General features: G+C 46.0%; 1 pseudogene across 1 annotated transcript in view; it reads right to left on the bottom strand.

Annotated features, from left to right (window-relative positions):
- LOC144932304 (zinc finger protein 385D-like) overlaps positions 1 to 3,175 on the bottom strand; it is a 127,887-nt pseudogene extending 124,712 nt beyond the window's left edge. The window contains exon 1 of the transcript XR_013636897.1: positions 2,874 to 3,175. The product of XR_013636897.1 is annotated as a zinc finger protein 385D-like (transcript). The remainder of the gene's footprint in view (positions 1 to 2,873) is intronic.
- Between the last annotated feature and the right edge of the window lie 14,678 nt (positions 3,176 to 17,853).

The following is a 17,853-nucleotide window of genomic DNA, read 5'->3' as shown; positions in this document are numbered from 1 at the left end:
CCTTCTTGGCATAGCTGCTTGTGCAAAACACTCAACCACAATCATCAATCATGTACAGAGCCTAGGAAAACAAGACCATGGGCTTGAATCCTGGTCCCAGGACGCTCAGTATCGGGTCACGTTTGTGACTCACAATGAGTTCATTTTTCACTATGCCACCAACCAAAATGCTCGTGTTGTTCATCAAAATTTAAGTTTATTTTGCTTCATCACGTGGGAATTCAAGAGACCAGGATATACTAATTTGTAAAATTGACCTGGGGGATTCATCTGCACTTAGAAGATTAATATATATACAAAATATATATGTGGGTGCCACGGTGGTGAGATGTTAACTACCTCGCCTGGTATGCAGGAGGTCGTGAGTTCGACCCCGACCCTGATGCCTGTATGTTTAGAGTTTGCATGTTCTCCCCTTGGTAACATGGATTTTTCTCCGGGTCTATCTGGTTTTTCCCTCCACATTTAGAACCAACAACATGCGTTTAGAGTATTTGGCTGCTATAAATTTCCACACGATGAGCCACTTCGTTGAGCTATCATTTGTAGCCAGGTCACTTCTGAAAAGAGCGATTATATAGCTCAGTGGGACAATATATGAGCTGTCCAATTAATATTCGTGTATTCCCTTGGCGAAAATTAAAGTACAATAGGATGCTATAGGAGTTACAAATAAGGACCTGCAAGCAAAAATGTTGGCAAACCATGTAGTTTAGTTTTATAGTTATGAATTTCATCCTATCCTGTTTATCATGATTATTCATGCAACTTCACATGTAAACCAATGCATAAAATATACGTGGTAATTAAAAAGAAAGTCTAACTGTATGTAGGTACTGCATAAGCTTCATTCCTAATATTAGAATAATGGGTGATCAATTTTCATTTTAATCCTAAAATTGTGTAACAGAAATTATGTTTATTTACACTACATGTAAATAAACATAATTGAGCAAAGATACAGTTATACTCTGCTCAATTCTTTCGTAAATATTACAGTTTCCGTCCTAGGACAGGCAAAAGGCTAGTTTTTAATGTTTAAACTCATTCGAGTCTAAACTAGCGCAACCTATGGTAACGCTATTATTTGTATTAAATGTGCACGAAGGTCAAACAAAACACATCTCATTATTTTGAGTTGATAAGTTCAAATTCTAGAATAAGAACTCATTATCACCATTGGTTTATAGCCAAAAAGCCTTCCGAGAATCTTCTGCTCAAGCAAGTGTTGGGGTAATGCTTATTTCCACTCCTAGCCCAGAGCCAGCATTAGACAATTCCACATTATCATGGAGGCCAGTCTCCCCATATGACAAGCACTATTGGCATCATGCACAGAATTATACTTATTTTATATATTCTGGAGTGATGATTATGAGGCGAGTTAAACCACGACGAAGATTTGAATTTACAGCTTTTTGGTTGTGATGCATCGCCCTGCCACAGATCCCGGATCGTTAAGTTAAATACTGCACCACGTATTCGATAGAGAGAACAGTTACTCTATTGTCTCACTCTCTTCATATCAAACTTCGTGGCCGACATATGTTCGGATACACAAAACGCATCAGGGATGTCAGAGGGAAAGTGCTGCTGCATTTTAACACATCGATACTGAGTGCTCATTCTCGACAAAACATTCCTGCGCTCAATTATCATCCCGTTGCCAAGTACTGCCTTCATGCGTGCTACACGCCTTCGGGGTATGAAACGCGCTCCCCATTCACGTTGTGTTCGAGAGAATTATTTTTACTCCCACGAGCTATGCTAAAGCCATTAACTTAATTTAAAACGGGCACTTACCAACTTTGGCAAGAGTTGCACTTCACTTGAATTGAATGACGCAACTTTCATATAAACACGTGCATGGTATGGAGTGTAGTGAAAACGCTTTCCCAATGCCATCATTTATCGCCGCTGCCTTATCAAAAATATGTACAGAAACAAGCTTAGTTTTCTGGCAAAGGCTTATGCAACTTGGAAGTGTATGGTGTATTTTGTAATATAAGGAATATCCTACGTACATGGTGGCATTAACACTGGATTGCTGCTCATTTGATAGTGTGCTTTGAAGCATTGAACACGTTTTAAAGTTTGTTAGTGAATATATGTGTATGCACACCCGCACATCACTAAACACGATTAATGGAATATCCATTGCACGAGTCACAAACTTTCATCACCTCTCATTTCCCCACCCAGTATCAGGCTTCACTGCTTTGAAGCCCTAAAAAACACACTTGCCTATTATCGAAATGCAAGCTACCACGTACCAACTCGCAACAAATGTTTCCTTTAGGAGGATGTAATTTGTTTGTTTTCATAGAGAATACAGAACTGTTGCATTACTTTAGTGAATCCGTAAAAGGCTAGGCAATAGCATAGTCTGTTGGGCCAAGTTCAATATAATTCACGAATATCCAAATGCATTATTAAAAAGTTTAACTAATGTGTGCATTCTTAAGGATTGTTGGAATATATGTATCAGTATCATAGCCACATTCCAAATGTGAAAAGCACTCAAGTGCATGAACATTTACATGAAATATAAATTTTCAACCACTCTCTCAGATTTCCCTCGTGAAAAAGTGAATTGATCCCAACGGACCCTAACCTGTTAAAATAAAATCTGTCGGTGATGTTAAAATGCAAAAATGCGTGAACAGACAATTGTGCCTTTCAGCCTCGCGTTAATTAGAGCGGTGTTGTTAATTGCTCATCTATCACACCTTGAGTGTGTGAGCAGACATCCAAACCGTGTCTGCCGATGTACGCACGCGCACACGGGCGCGCACAATTGTGAGTGCGGGCGTGTGTGTGCGTGTTTGTGCGTGCGGGTAACCCAGGAAAGTGAGCGGCTCTGCCGCCGTTACCTTCAAGGAGCCGTTCCGCTTCGCTGCAGCTCTCCATCAAGTCACGCGTGCTTGCACACCCCGGTGTCAAACTTGCCTCTTCTCGTGCACGTCTCCCCCTCCTGCTCCTCCTTCTTTCTCCTCTTCCTCCTCCTTCTACTGCTGCTGCTGTCTCTCTTCTCACGCCGGAGATGGGTGGAGAGCAGGCTGACAGAACCGTCTCTCTCCCGTGTCGCCCCAAAGCAACCACACCTTATTAAAGCACGGGGTGGCAGCGACAGCGGCAGGGTTGAACGCATACGATTTTTGATGGTGCCATACATATAGCACGCCCGGCGAGCACACGGCGCGACTCGGGTGTCAGTCACACACAAGACCCTCCCCGCCGCTATTGCCCCCTGCCCTCTGCAGAGACGGCCTTCAGCCACCGTTCCATTAGCACCGGGATGCCTTTGCACATGATACCCGAGCAGCCGGCGCGCAGGGAGTATGCAAGGTTTCTCGCAGTTGTGCTCTTCTGTTTTTTTTACGAAAGTATCTCACGTATAATCCTAATTGCATTCGATAATTTGCCATCGTATTGGCTCAATATTTTTTGGCAACATATTCATGTGAGACTTTAATATGAACTATATTCCATGCTGTAATGTAACCTACATCATTTCGGCCATTGCAAAACGGGACACTTTTGCCAGTATCAAAGTATGAAAAAATAATAGGTTTTACCCTTTCTGGAAATAAAATAGGTGTTAAGATATTCAACTCGTCCCACGCTGCACTCGGGCGAATGCGAGTGCAGCGTGGAACGAGTTAATTTGTATTCGAACGGGAGGAGTAAATTGGCAAACGCGGTGAAGACGGAGCGTAAGTGTGGGTCGAGTGGGCTGTATTTGGGAAACCCTGCCCTATCCAGTTAAAGGCACCGAGGCCTCTTTGCCACAGCAAGGCAGCGATCTGTCGAACGCACCGTGTTCTACTCCATGACAGCTGCCTACAGAACTTTTAAACCACTTCAGTAAAAGTATTAACAGCACTCTTCCTGGCAAAGATAGTTTCTATTTGGTGTTTGAACATCTTAGCACCTGTTTTATTGCCAGAAAGGGTACAATCTATTCTTATTTTTTCACACTTTGATACTGGCAAAAAGGTCCCATTTTGTAGCTACTCACCCCGAGTTATAAATACTCTGATAGTACATTGTCTTTGTACTGTTCGCCTTTTGGCGTTCTCTGGTCTGACACTGGTGAGACTAGGCCCTAAAGAAGGCTGTCTCTGGTGTAGGACAATCAGTTTCAAAGACAATGCATATATAATTATCGGAGGATGTTTTCCTGCATGTTCACCACGTGTGGTTAATGCACACTTGATTTCTTGCAAAAGGTTTCTATTTGGTTTTTGAACATCTTAACACCTGTTTTATTGCCAGAAAGGGTAGAACCTATAAAAAATGTATATGGTGAATCAAGACTCATTGAATAACACAGTACATTACAACGAGGAATGTCTTTAATTGTTTTTTTAAATATATAATTTCCAATAATGTGAATACACCCCTCAGCTAACACACCATGTCCCATTGGGACCCCTATTCACGGCACAATTAAATGCAACCCCAAACAGAGAACACTTCCAATGAACAATACCCTATTTATATGACAAGAGTCCCTCCTGGTAACCCTGATACATACACAACAGAATTTGAGCTCCGTGTGGTTACATAAACAAGTATCTACAGAGCTTGTGTTTTCACAGCCAGGATTTCCTAGTTCCAAACCCTTCACACACCCAATGTCTCAATTCCATCATGTTGCTTAATAGATCTTGTCCAACTTCAGATGTCTAATTATAATAATGTCTTCTGCTGTTACTATTCTGGTCATCGTCACATTTCCATGTGTTACTTTATCCCTCCATGTAATTCTAAGTATTCTTCTCTGCCTGCTGTGGTGTTCTGTTTCCAGGCTACCCTGGTTACTGACTTTTGTACTGTAGATTTCTAATCCGTATAGTACCAAAGTGTTAAAAAAGACAATTGGCATATTTACTGTAATAGAAAAGCAAAGTATTTCCAAACTGGACAATTTCTCAAAGATCGTCTTTCCCTATACCCCATCCTGGCACATTTGTCTTGACCAGTGACTGTTGTTTACGATTTTTATTCCCAGAATAAATCATAATCAAATATCAGAACTCTTCTATTTCAATGTTTTCTTTGCACCCATGTTTAGGCTGTGCCTAATGTGGACTGACTTGCATAACATTAGTTTGATCCACATTCATCATCAACCTTATCTTACTCGTCTCTGTTCCAACACTCAGTGAAATTGCTCACTCCATTTCAGGTGTTGTCTAACACAGCTATGTAATCATCAAAGTATAACTAACGTCTCGTCTGAGCCATTCAATACTTTACATAATCGATAAAGATGTTGCCAGTTTCACGATGTAGTCTATTACAATAGCGAACAGTAGGATACACCCCTGACATAATCTCATTACGGTGCAGAATGAATCACTAAATCCTTCCTCAGTTGTCACAGAATATTTCGATCCACGACAGTAACTCTTTGTCATGTTGCTCGCATTTACTGTTATGCCATATACATTGAGGATTTACCTCAATGATTATGTGTGAACATTGTCAAAGGCCTATTCTAAATGTAAGAAGAAGTAAGCAATGGAAACTGCCAAGCAAGTGTCTTGGCAGTTTCTATTGAGTGTTCTATTCCATGACAGCTGTTTACAAAACTTTGAAACCACTTAATTAAAAGTATTAACAGCCCTTTTCCTGGTACAGATAGCAAAGTAATACCTGTCCAGTTGAAACGTTCGGTGAGATCTTCAGTTTTTGCGAGTCTAACAAAAGACATCTCTTTGTTTGGAACTTTCCCTTGTGCCCAAATCAAGTCACATAACTGTGATATGATATTTTCCTAATTTCAACAATTTCCTCCCTGTGTAGTAATTTTTTGATATGCTGGTGCTTTTTTTTTACTCCGAAGGGCTTTCACTGCTGCCATCACCTCTACAGTTGTGTTTCCTTATTCAGCATCTAATTTCATCTCACCAGGATTCATGCCCATTAGCCAAGGTCAATCCACTGTTGAATGGAGGCCTCTCCAATTGTTTCCAACATATTTTTTAAAAATATAGAGTGTTTTTTGGGTTAGATCGCGTAAATATAAATGTGTCGTTAAACCCGCCACCACTCGACACCGCCAATTAGTAAGGTTTGTCACTTAAAATGAACATGCTAATTCGTTACGAGTACAGCACACCGATGTGCTGGCGAGCAAATCCACAAGATTTACAATCTGAGTACGAAGTTTCGTCAGTAATTATAACTAGCATCATCAGACGGACAGCCAAATTTGTGGAGAAATCTTCCTGTTTCATTCCTTAAATAGAGGGATAAATAGAGGAATACATTTCAAAATGGCTATGTTTTCTGTGGCTACAGCTAAGACAATCTAATACACTGCTGAGCCTGAAAGTCTTTTCGGCCTCTGGGAGCCAACATTATTTTGGCTCGACTTCAATGGGACTTGAACCAATGATCTCAGACACTTGGCAATCTCAAATTCAATTGGTCTTACCCTGCACCTGAGCCTCTCAATCACATCGAGAAAATTAATTTCACTGCAAAAGCACAAGGAGATCTTATTTAACAGACCAGCATGTGGGCTGTGGTGATGACGTTATTCGTCTACCAAATGCTGTAAAACTATGCCACATTTTCCAAAAAATAGTTTACAATGGAATACATATACCGATGTGCATACAATTGTAAAATGCCTACACAATATATATATGCTTGTATAAGATAGGTTTATACAGGTGTGTATTGCATGCTTTTCTCTTTAAAGTAAATGTTACATCACGGGATCAGTGGCACAGTGGTTCGCATACACTTCCCTATAAAGTTGGCTACTTGAGTTCCATTTCCAGCCACGGCTCACATCAGTGGCCGAGTAAAATGTGAACCGGTCTTACCCCACCCTTCACCAACCAGCATTCACCAGCGTGGTGAAGAATGGTCAAACAACCACATCAGCTGACATGGTGTGGAGAGATGTTCATCCAGAAGTGGGCTGAACATATTTGTTTAAATAGTTACATTCATAATGATGTGTAGTAGAAAGTAGTCGCACGTCATTGGGTGGGCCCTGGTCTCCCAGGGTTGGGAGAGATCATTGAATCTGTAATGGCATACTGGACAGCGAGAAAACGATGTAGGTGTACATACACATGCAAACCCATACACCTGTACACACAACCAGCTTTAAATCACCCTTTGTCTTTGCTCTCTGAATTCCGAAACCCGAACTGACCAGCTTTATGAATTATGGCTCTGCCACATACAAATGAGCACAATACGTAACAAAATAAACACAACCCTATATCGGTAGGACCTCTTCGTTCATTAAAAACTCTGAACATCCCGTATATACAGTATATAAAGATATTAAGCTTGACCCTAATAATATTTTCGTCAGTTTTGGTGTGACTTCTCTATTCCCAAGGTTTCTTGTCAACGAGTCAAATAAATTACTCGACACTCTGGTAACGGACACAGGTTTAGCCAAAGATATCCCACGACTAGCTGAACACTGTCTAAAGAACACCTATTTCTTGTGGAAAGATGACTTCTATAAATAAAAGGAAGGAGCAGTAATGGGCTCTCCTTTTTCTGCTGTGATAGCGAATTTGTTCATGGAAGATTTTTAAACCAAAGCAATAGCTTTAAGCACACTAAAACCTTCTGCTTGGTTTAGATATGCATGGAAGATTTTGAAACAAAAGCAATAGCTTCAAGCATACTAAAACCCTTTGCTTGGTTTAGATATGTGGATGACACATTGGTGGTCTGGCCACATGGCAAAGATACGCTTAACGAATTTCTAAATAATCTCAACTCGCAAAACCCATCCATCCAGTTAATCATGGAAGTGGAAGCTGATAGAACTCTACCATTTCTGGGTATTCTGCTTGGACGCGGTCGAAATGGTAAAATAACACATAGCGTTTACCAAAATAAAACGGACACTGTCGCCTATCTGAATGCAGAGTCACACCATCACCCCGCACACAAATCCGCTCTCATGAAGACGCTCATACATTGGGATAAGAAAATGTCAGATGGTGATAGTCTGAGAAGTGACATTAAACATGTTAAAGAAGTGCTGCAATTGAACGGTTACAATGATGCACAAATCAACAGGGCATTGCATGCCAAAACCAAATAAAATAACACGAGCATTGAAACTGACCAAGTAATTACAACTATTAAAATACCGTACATTGCGAGAGTAACTGATGAACTAGCCAGATGTTGGGAAAAACAAAACATCGAGTCACATTGGCACGGTACATAAAATACAGAAAGTAATATCTGGAACAAAGATGTATCACCGAAGCTATCACCAGAAGGTGTTTACCGGATTAATTGCAGTTGTGGCAAATGCTATGTTGGGCAAACAGGACGAATGATCAGCACGAGACTAAAAGAACACCAAATAAATATTAAATACTCTGAAATACATCTGTCAGCAGTGGTAGAACACGCATGCCAATAAGGACACTCAATTGATTTTGATAATGTTGAAGTTCTGTGCAAAACAAGTTACTACTGGCCAAGACTAATTCGATTATAATATATCTAAATGGAGATAAATAACATGTATTTTAACCATTCAGATAGCTACAGACTTAGTGGTGCATGGAAGCGAATCATCAAATAATACATTGTTTAAATGCATGCCTATATAGGACACCATACTTCAATATGGATTACCATTGGAATGGCTATTTTAGTATACACAATCGACAGAAAGTACGAGAACAATGGGCTTGCATAATTTACATGCAAAATGTACGATAATGGATACCCATAGTAATTTATATGCATTCATTAAACTCTACCCCCCACTTCGAGCAAGAAGAGCACACAAGTATGGTCACCACATTTACCCCTGTATTTAAGAAATGAAGCAGGATTTCTCCACAAATCTGGCTGTCGCCTGATGAAGTGAGTTGTAATTATTGGCAAAACGGCGTACTAAGATTGTAAATGTTGTGGCTTTGCTCTCCAACACACCGTTGTGCTGTACTAGTAACGAATTGGAATGTTCTGTTTACGTGACAAACCTTACTAATTGGCTGTGTCCGGTGGTGCCGGGTTTAACAACACATTTATATATTTACACAATCGTACCCAAAAAAAACCTATATTATTATGGATGTACATGTTACACGTATATGTGGGTGCAAATAGATCATGAGAGTAGCCCACCTGCGTGATCAATTCAGCAACATTGGTTAAATTCAAGCAACTCTGGACCGGTTTCGACATTCAATGTCACATCAGCAGTCACGCTTGCTTGAACCCATGCTAGTTGAACTGTCAGGTGCTTAAATCTTGACTTAAATCTTTCGTGACTGCAGTAATGAATATTCTTTGGGTCTTTCGGTAAAGTCATATAGATAGGATGACGATCGCTTGTGTTGTGATCGAAACATCGTAGTTTTTTGTTATTTTCTTTTTACCTATCTACGTGACTTTACCGAAAGACCCAAAGAATATGTCAGGTGCTCATTGGTCCTAGTTCGATGCAAAACTCTATAATACACAACACAAACTGGTCACTTGCATACTCTATGGGTCTTTTGGTGAAGTCAATTAAATAGAAAAATGATAAAAAATGAAAAATCACGACGTTTTGATCGCCACACAAGCAATTGTTTTCAGGTGAAAAAGAGGGGGAAATCTGTTGAGGCAGGCTGTTTATATTGTATTGTGGAAAATACAATTAACACAATTAATGAGGATACAATACACTTACTGTAGATATGCGTTCCTCTGTATTGTCAACTTGCTTATTTAGTTTAGCGTGTCAATATGACTGTATCCCTGTGAAATGACTTGACGACTATGTACTAGGAGCCTCTTTATTTTGACACTAGGCCCGGGCTTTGTTCTTCTTCTTGAAGCTCGTCCCTTCCTTCGAACGTCCCCTCTCCTTGTCCTCTCCCCTTTTATCCTTCTCGAGCTCCCTTTCTCGAACATTCCCTCACTGTTTATACCACAGCCAATCTCTGTCCTTCTCCAACGGTTCTAAAATGTCGCCTCCGGGTTCCACTTCTGTTTTCGCCTTTTTCCCCGTTTAAACCTTTATCCTCCAATCTCTTCAACGCATGCCTCCCCGATCAATCATCGTGGATGCTTCTTTCTGCCAATAGTAGGCCTTGGCTTCATTTTTTTTTATTACAGTTTGGTTGCACCAAGGCCGTAGCCATGGAGTCAACATTGGGGGGGACCAAATCTTTCAGGGGGTCTGGGGGTCCATACCCAGAAAAATATCTAAATTTGAAAACTAATTTCCTGCCTAAAATATAAATGTTTTTACTAACAAATGGGATGGACTTTTTATTTATTTTTTACAATAATGTCTAATAGTGTATTGTATTACATTGCTCTGTTTTTATTTTTTTACCATTTTTTATTTCATTGTATGTAATGTTTGAGATTAGGGATTAATAAAGTACAACCATAACCACAATCATATAAACAGCAATCTATGCATTGATTTATATGAAGACAAGTCCAGATATTGTGGCCAAGGTTTAGCAAATTGTTCTTTTTATTTACATAGCATAGCAATTATTATTACTTTTTTATATATAGCAATATATTAAGGGGGGAAATTATAAGAATATTTGAATATTGGGCGGGATGTGTCCCCCACAATATATATTATAATTACGCCCTTGGGTTGCACACTGACTTAGGGTGAGTGCCTCGTAAATTACGGTTATTACAGCTGTATCAAAGATATGACAAAATGACCCGCGCTCATAATGGGGGGAATTTGGCATTTGGGGGCCACCTGAAATACAAATTACTGGATTTTGAGAGAAAGGAGCAAATTGGTCCAGCCACGATGCAATATGATCTCAAAATACTGCAGTGCCTTGACAAGCCCATCGTAATGAAGCCCATTAGTGCTCTTCACATGTTCACGTCAAACACGATGTGCAAATTAACGGTAGCTGCTCTTCCCATCCAGAGTCAAATCCTTTCAAACCTTCCCACCACCCTCAAGTACAAGTCTGCACATTTATATCCTTTTATTACCGGTAGTAGATCGACCTAGAGATAAAAAAACCAAGCAATCAATCACTCTCCGTTTGCTTTGTATTGCTCATTTTCATGTTTTAATATTAAAGCGGCTTATATAAACGTGTGCACTCAAAAATAAAGGCACGCGTGACTTACCCACTCTCTTTGCGGGTATGCGTTTGCTTCTCCCCCCCCCCCCCCCCACTAATGGGTAACGATTTTTAGCTCTGCTAGGGTAGGCAGGCGTTTCTTAATGCTGTCGAGACTGCAGTTCACCTAAGTTATGATAATATTAAAGCCTTTACCGCACATAATAATACGCTTCCTGTAGGGCTTTCTTTCCGTGTTTTGCAATGTTCATAGTAATGCAAAAAGCATGTATAATATATACGTCGTATTTTGGTCATCCTTAAGCTATTGAGAGAAGATGAGAGAATGATGCTTGTAAAACCCCGTATGTTTAGCATTCGTGCACGTACAGATCTCAATCATGAGTGTACTGTATACAGGCAAAGAGGAAACATTTATGGTAATTAAAATACCAGCAAGTAAAGAAAACAATCACTGTAATAGCATCTACACGATTATTCTGTAAGACCTTTGGAGTATTAATTCATGGTAATGTATCTTAACAAGTAAACAATGACGCTTGTGTGTTGATTCGTTGCAAATACTTGTGCATCTTCATGTACAGTCTATTTTGTCAATCTACTGCTGGATGAGAGCCTCCTTTGCGGGCCGTGAGGGATATTTGACCATACTTCACCACTGGATCATTAGATTTGTTGATAACATTGAGATATATTTCGCACTATTTTGTATTTTTCTCAACACGCAACTACTTTTTGCATACTGTACACTCTTTAAATGGGTTATAGTTACCAAAGGGATTTAACAACGACCGTATTTGCTCAATTCGATTGAGATGACAGTCGCATATGCTAGCTATGTAACAAACTCCTTAGTGAGAATGTTTGTAATACACCACTGATATCGGGGTTTTTGCTGGTCCTGGCACCAGGAATCAACTGCAACGACATTAATTGAACTCAGACCTGCTCTTCGTACACTAGAATCACCGCACTGCACCAGTGGCCGATTTACAGATACTGTAAAGCAGAATTAATTCTGATTTTAATAGTTTCTGCACACGATGCCTAGATGAAGTGTCCTCGCTATAAACTATTTTGAGTTCGAAATTTATGTGTTACAGCAGGAGTCGCAAAGCCCTCTCTCCTGGATTAAAGCAGGTGCGGATTAAATGGCGTTTTAACCCGGCATGTGGAGCGCTGCTTTATGTGCCAGCCACCCGTGGCCGAAAAGGAACCGCTGACCGGGAAGACAGCTGGCAACTCACCCAACGCCAGCCAGTGTCAACCCGACCAAACCTCATCACTGTTCGCAGTGATGCCGCCTTGTAACAGAAGTATATACATTTATATTTTTTTAGTACGATGCACATGTTGGGCAATCAATATCAGCCGTGCTCAATCCGCTTCTGGATAAAGACCTCCCCGAGCTATCTCTCATGGTTTCGCAATGCAAAAATTGATACGTCAAGTCCCCTGCCTGCACACGAGCTGATTTCATTGCTTTATCCCCATGGGTGGACATAACTCTCAGACACGTTCCCTCCCTTGGCCACCACGTCCATGAATACGTGTTGAGCACCAGCATTCATCCCATGGATCGGAGAGCATACACATTAAGTTGAAGGCATTATATTAAGAAGGGGCTTAATGTCAGCTCCGTTTGTCCGGGTCACCAAACATGTTCCCGTCGCCGGTCCACCACAAGTCTGTATCCCTCGCCGTGGCTGTGTCTGCTAGTCACGCGTCACCTACTCCAGTCTACCAGCGACATGGGAAATGTTTCGTGAGAAATGAAAGCCCTGGTGGTATTGCCTGCTGAAGAAAAGTAAAGTGGGCTTGGGCAGGACGCGTCGCAAAAAAGGGATTATTTCCCCCCCCCCCTTATAAGTGTAGTGTTTATTGACAACGATGATTAAGTATTTTGAGTCTGTGTCCCGAACACCACTGCCTATGCGTTCTCTTAAGTTTCATTTGAACCACCCGCTGCTGTTCCTCTCTTGTTTTGGTTTTGCATTCTGTGGGGGACGTGTTTGTTAGAATGCAGCCAGCTGTTTATTTTATTAGTCGCTCCACCTTAATTTACTTCACTGAAAACGTGTGCAACAGTACACGATGGGACTACGATACACGTTCAAAGACGGCCCACCCACACTCGAGAGATTGATTGGTGTGTGTGTTTATTCTGCAACAACCATGGCGGTACAATCCATCAAATACGCTCCCTTGCGTAATAACTGGAATCTGTGCACACGAGAAATAGTACTATAATAAACTGTCAAAAACAGTGATGTATTGTTCCATGGCCTCACCTTTCTGGTGTACAAAAAAAGCAATTATTCTCTCATACCTCCTATAATCTGTCCCTAACGCTCGTGACGTCACTCCACATCGACCAGCCCTCCTCATTAATAATCATGAGCAGGTGATGTCTTCCACATGGACCCCTCCCCCCTTTATTAATAATCATGAGCGGGTGACGTCACTCCACATCGAACAGCACCCCTCATTAATACGCATTATAAGGTGACGTCCTCCAAATGGACACCCCCCCCCCCCCATTCATAATAATTAACAGCTGACGTCACTCCGAAGTGCCTCCTCCCCGCTCCTCGGCGTCAACTTACAACCCTCACTACAAAGGCAGAACCCTCACGTCACACGATCTCCATAACGCTGTTGAGACATCAAAGTAAAAAGAACGTCATGATGAACAAGGGATTATAACCTTAAAATTAAATAGGACTGTGTCACCGCACCCTTAAAAATTGCGGGGGAAAGGTCCTGGCAAGGATTATTCAACATCGCCTTGTTGGGCATGCTGAGGAGATCTAGATTTGAAGTTTTCGTGACTGCAGGGATCCATACTCTTTGGTTCTTTCGGTAAAGTCACGTAGATATTAAAAAAAAATCACGACGTTTCGGGCGCAACACAAGCGTCCGTCATCAGGTGGGACAACCACAGCAAAGGTTTGTTCATGAAGCCATCCAGATATATAAACATAGACATAACTTCAACCGAGAAGATGGATACAAATTGAGCAATCATTGGAAGGATGTTATTAACCAGGTAAAACCTTAAATGCTTTATGGTGTTGCCTTCATATCTGCATCTCCAGTTTCTCTTCAACCTCCCACTCCCAGCCCCACCCACTTCCCCCCCCCCCCCCCGACATTTTGTCGTTGCTCGCCCTTTAATCCCTTCTTGCTGCTCTTCACTCGGCAGCGCTCCACTCCCCCTACCCCACACCCCCCCTCTCTGTCTCTCCTCCCTGGCTCCTCCCCTCCCTCTCTTACCTATGTAGGGGTGTCAGGGGAAGGATTCCCACCAGTAGATGGGTTAGTGGGAGGGGTGATCGAGGAGATATAAGGAGAGAACGGGCGGGAAGAAGGGGCCTTTGGCGGGAACGAGATTGGGACGGCTGGGGACAGGTGTGAATGGAAGAAAAGGAATAAAGGACGAGACCCCTGCAATCTCGTGTCGGCTCCCCTTTACATTTGGTGGCAGCGGTGGGATATTAATGGCTACAAAGAAGAATCCCCGCGGGAAAGAGCCGAGGGAAGAGGAAGAAGGGGCCGGGGATCCTTCCCATCCCGGGCAACAAGGGGGTCTGCTATCAGAAGCAGCAGAAGGGGGCCCGGATCGCGTGGAGGACCCCATGGAGGACCGCATGGCCCGCGTGGAGAGGGCACTCCAGGAGCTATTGCAGAGGCTCCCTATGGGGGGCCCGCCGGCACCGGGACCCCCACCCCCACGCGTACTACGGGAGGAGAGGCCACGGGACCCGGAGGCCGACCAGCCGGCCGGGCAGGAGCCGCAACCAACCTCATCACGCCAGCCACCGCCGCTCCCGCCAAAACCCCCAGGGCTAAACACCCAACACGGAGAGCAGGTGGCCAGACGGCCGCGTCGGCTGGGGCCCGTCGACAAGTTCGTGGCTGAGGAAGAAGATTGGGAGGGGTTTGTCTGCCGATTCGAGGCTGCCTTCCACGCTCTCGAGTGGACAGACGAAGAGGCACTACGAGCGCTGCCATCCGTTCTGGGCAAAGAAGCACTTTCCTCTTACACCTCCCTTCCCTCGCACAGCAAGTCCACGCTACAGGCGGCCTACGAGGCTTTGGGGGAGATCTATTGCCCGGTGGAAGGAGCCTTTAAACGGTTCCAGGATCGCCAGCGAGGGGCTAAAGAATCCCCTTTAGCCTACAGGGGTGCGCTGCTCGTGTTGGCGAGGAGAGCTTTCCCTCGCCTGGCTGAAGAAGCGCTCGAGGACCTCGTGGTCGAGCACCTCATCGCCTACGCTTGCCGCGCTGGCGTTGTAATGCCGTGGTGACGCCGGAGGAACGCACCTCGCTGTGGGCTGCCCGGACCATCCAAGCCCACGAGCAGGTCATGGGCCGGGCGCCACCCGTGGGCCCGGTGGCTGGCGCGGCGGGGGGGAACAGCCGAGCCGTTGCCGCGGCGCTACTGGGTCCAGCGACACCAACCGCCGAACCTGCACCGTCGCCACAGGCTGCCTGTGGGGCAGCTGGGAACGGACCGCCGACGTCTGAGATGGAGCCATCGCTGCGGGAGGTGTACGCGGCGTTCCGGGGACTGGCGGAGCAGAGGGACCAGGGGCGCGACCAGCCGCCGCGTCGTTGGCAGCCGCCTCTACAACATCGGGCCGAGCCCCCCCGACGGAACGCCCCGTGGGTCTGCCACCGTTGTGGTCCAGAGGGGCATGTGGCGAGGGGGTGCCGCACGGAGCCGGAGGCCGCCAACGTCACCTGGAACCCGCCGGGGCCGAACGCCGACAGGATCCAGGCGAGTGATGCCGTCCCACCCGGCCTCTCGGTCGGGCCGAGCAATTACAATTCCGACGCCGCGAACTCACCTGGAGTCTCCTCAGGGTGGGCGCCGGTGGTGTCGTTTCCCGGTCCCCACTGTCCTGGTCGGGGGAAGGGGATAGCGCCGGGGTCTGTGATTGCGTCGCGACCAGAAGTGGCGTCGCGACCCGGAGTGGCGTCGTGAACGGACGTGATGTTGTATCCGGAAGTGACGTCGCGGCCGAAAGTGGTGTCACGGATCGCGCCGGGAATTGCGCCGGGGCCGTAGACCACGCCGGGAATCGCGCCGGGGCCGGGGACCGCGTCGGGGATCGCGCCGAGGCCGGGGACCGCGCCGGGAGTCGCGCCGAGGCCGGGAGGGACGTCGCGGGCGGAGGTGACGTCGCGGGCGGAGGTGACGTCGCGGGCGGACGTGACGTCGCGGGCGGAGGTGACGTCGCGGGCGGAAGTGACGTCGCGGCCGGCAGTGACGTCGATGCCGGGCGTGGCGTCGCGGGCGGGCGTGACGTCGCGGGCGGGCGGGGTTTCGCGGGCGGGCGTGACATCGCGGGCGGGCGGGGTTTCGCGAGCGGGCGTGACGTCGCGGGCGGGCGTGGTTTCGCGGGCGGGCGTGACGTCGCCGGCGGGCGTGACGTCGCCGGCGGGCGTGACGTCACCAGTTACCTGCGACGCCGGCGAGTTGCCAGGGGCAACGGCCCGGGGGCGGAGGCAGCCCACACGATTGACATTGCGCCCTGGAGCAGTTCCACGGCCCGCCTCGCCACCGCTTTGCGGCAGAGCGAGACGGAACCAGGGGGACCACGCCCCCGTGACAAAGGAAAGGGAGGGGAGAAGGGAGGGGCTCACGGGAAGGCCCACCCCCGGGGGGGCCCCCCCACACCACAAGGGGGGCCCATCCTACGTCACCAAGGGGGGGCAATTTGCACCACATAGAGAGCCCAGCCCGCAACCCAGGGGTAAGCCTACACTATGTAACAAGGGCGCGTTCACCCTGCTGCGACGCACTCCAAAGGGAGGAACCCCATCTTCAGTCCATTCACATCCATCCCCCATCATTTCACCATGCACCACAGGATAACGAGACGCCGCCTGGTCAGTGGCCGGACTCAGCCACACAATGGAGGAAGCTGGCAAGGCGGGTGGTAGCGGCCACGTCAGGAACCTCGGTCCTGGTCGGTGAAATCGCGGGAGTGTCGGCACGTATCTTGGTGGATACGGGGGCATCAGCCACGATCATCTCGAGCACCATGCACGAGATGCTGCCGGATAAAATCCGACCTTTAGTCCCCGTCAAGACAACGTTCATTGCAGCAAATGGAGGCAGCATGGGCTTCCTGGGCCAGGTTGAAGCCCTGATACAGATTGGGCAGCTTTCGGTAGCAGGACCCATCCTTGTCTCCGCAACGTTGCCCGTACCCTGCCTGTTGGGGACGGACTTTCTGAGGCGGATGCCAATGAAAATCGATCTGGCCAATGGGCGGGTGGAAATCCAGGGAACGCATCTCCATTTCCTAAAGGCGGAGCGGGCCAGCTGGGGTGTACCCTACGTGCAGGCTCTGGTCAGTAAGTCTGTCTCCATTCCCCCGGCAGCCCAGCTGCTGGTTCCGCTGCAATATCGGTCCCCCCTCGTGACAGCCCGACCAGACTCACCCATCCTGGTGTCTCCGGCGTCAGCTGCCATGGATCGCCATGTGCTGGTGGGAGCCGAAACTATTGTACAGATGAACCAGCATCTGTTCATTCAGGTGCTGAACACCTCCGATAGAACAGCGACGGTGCAGGAGGGAACAGTTCTGGCCCACGTTAGTCCCTTGTCACTAGGAGCCCCAGGGACAGAGCCCAAGCTTGTAGGCAGCATCAGCCAGTCCGAGGACAGAGGGGCCGAATCGTGGATGGACCAGCTGGCGGGCCTGAGCCGGGATTGCCGCCCAACCAGAAACAGCAGCTGCACTCGTTATTGCAGGAG

Source organism: Lampetra fluviatilis, chromosome 1, assembly GCF_964198595.1.
Source record: "Lampetra fluviatilis chromosome 1, kcLamFluv1.1, whole genome shotgun sequence".
NCBI classification, from domain to species: Eukaryota; Metazoa; Chordata; class Hyperoartia; order Petromyzontiformes; family Petromyzontidae; genus Lampetra; species Lampetra fluviatilis.
This window is presented reverse-complemented; position numbering and strand designations above follow the sequence as displayed.